Below are 2,500 nucleotides of genomic sequence, written 5' to 3' on the forward strand. Positions count from 1 at the left end.
ATTATTGGGCACTATAGGGCCGCATTCATTATTGGGCACTATAGGGCCGCATTCATTATTGGGCACTATAGGGCCGCATTCATTATTGGGCACTATAGGGCCGCATTCATTATTGGGCACTATAGGGCCGCATTCATTATTGGGCACTATAGGGCCGCATTCATTATTGGGCACTATAGGGCCGCATTCATTATTGGGCACTATAGGGCCGCATTCATTATTGGGCACTATAGGGCCGCATTCATTATTGGGCACTATAGGACCGCATTCATTATTGGGCACTATAGGGCTGTATTCATTATTGGGCACTATAGGGCTGTATTCATTATTGGGCACTATAGGGCTGTATTCATTATTGGGCACTATAGGGCTGCATTCATTATTGGGCACTATAGGGCTGCATTCATTATTGGGCACTATAGGGCTGTATTCATTATTGGGCACTATAGGGCTGTATTCATTATTGTGCACTATAGGGCTGCATTCATTATTGGGCACTATAGGGCTGTATTCACTATTGGGCACTATAGGGCTGTATTCTTTATTGGGCACTATAGGGCTGTATTCATTATTGGGCACTATAGGGCTGCATTCCTTATTGGGCACTATAGGGCTGCATTCCTTATTGGGCACTATAGGGCTGTATTCATTATTGGGCACTATAGGGCTGCATTCCTTATTGGGCACTATAGGGCTGCATTCATTATTGGGCACTATAGGGCTGCATTCATTATTGGGCACTATAGGGCTGTATTCACTATTGGGCTGCATTCCTTATTGGGCACTATAGGGCTGTATTCATTATTGGGCACTATAGGGCTGTATTCATTATTGGGCACTATAGGGCTGCATTCCTTATTGGGCACTATAGGGCTGCATTCCTTATTGGGCACTATAGGGCTGTATTCATTATTGGGCACTATAGGGCTGCATTCCTTATTGGGCACTATAGGGCTGTATTCATTATTGGGCACTATAGGGCTGCATTCCTTATTGGGCACTATAGGGCTGCATTCATTATTGGGCACTATAGGGCTGTATTCATTATTGGGCACTATAGGGCCGTATTCATTAATTATGATGTTATGTATATATATATATCAGTGTATACAGCTGCTGCAGTGATGTTATGTATATATATATATATATATCAGTGTATACAGCTGCTGCAGTGATGTTATGTATATATATATATATATATCAGTGTATACAGCTGCTGCAGTGATGTTATGTATATATATATATCAGTGTATACAGCTGCTGCAGTGATGTTATGTATTATATATATATATATATATATATATCAGTGTATACAGCTGCTGCAGTGATGTTATGTATATATATATATATATCAGTGTATACAGCTGCTGCAGTGATGTTATGTATATATATATATATATCAGTGTATACAGATGCTGCAGTGATGTTATGTATATAAATATATCAGTGTATACAGCTGCTGCAGTGATGTTATGTATATATATATATATATCAGTGTATACAGCTGCTGCAGTGATGTTATGTATTATATATATATATATATATATCAGTGTATACAGCTGCTGCAGTGATGTTATGTATATATATATATCAGTGTATACAGCTGCTGCAGTGATGTTATGTATATATATATATATATCAGTGTATACAGCTGCTGCAGTGATGTTATGTATATATATATATATATCAGTGTATACAGCTGCTGCAGTGATGTTATGTATATATATATATATCAGTGTATACAGCTGCTGCAGTGATGTTATGTATTATATATATATATCAGTGTATACAGCTGCTGCAGTGATGTTATGTATTATATATATATATCAGTGTATACAGCTGCTGCAGTGATGTTATGTATATATATATATATATCAGTGTATACAGCTGCTGCAGTGATGTTATGTATTATATATATATATATCAGTGTATACAGCTGCTGCAGTGATGTTATGTATATATATATATATCAGTGTATACAGCTGCTGCAGTGATGTTATGTATATATATATATATCAGTGTATACAGCTGCTGCAGTGATGTTATGTATATATATATATATCAGTGTATACAGCTGCTGCAGTGATGTTATGTATATATATATATATATATATATATATATATATATATATCAGTGTATACAGCTGCTGCAGTGATGTTATGTATATATATATATCAGTGTATACAGATGCTGCAGTGATGTTATGTATATAAATATATCAGCGTATACAGCTGCTGTAGTGATGTTATGTATTATATATATATATATCAGTGTATACAGCTGCTGCAGTGATGTTATGTATTATATATATATATATCAGTGTATACAGCTGCTGCAGTGATGTTATGTATATATATATATATCAGTGTATACAGCTGCTGCAGTGATGTTATGTAATATATATATATATCAGTGTATACAGCTGCTGCAGTGATGTTATGTATATATATATATCAGTGTATACAGCTGCTGCAGTGATGTTATGTATATATATATATA

At 35.4% G+C, this 2,500-nt stretch overlaps 1 protein-coding gene across 1 annotated transcript in view; it reads right to left on the reverse strand.

Moving 5' to 3' along the window:
* Positions 1–2,500, reverse strand: part of LOC130327197 (cullin-9-like) — a gene marked incomplete at its 5' end in the record, with an annotated part of 23,378 nt that overhangs the window by 7,284 nt on the left and 13,594 nt on the right. The gene's annotated exons all lie outside the window — the stretch shown is intronic.

The sequence above is a fragment of the Hyla sarda genome, unplaced genomic scaffold (assembly GCF_029499605.1).
Source record: "Hyla sarda isolate aHylSar1 unplaced genomic scaffold, aHylSar1.hap1 scaffold_2939, whole genome shotgun sequence".
In the NCBI taxonomy this organism is placed as follows: Eukaryota; Metazoa; Chordata; class Amphibia; order Anura; family Hylidae; genus Hyla; species Hyla sarda.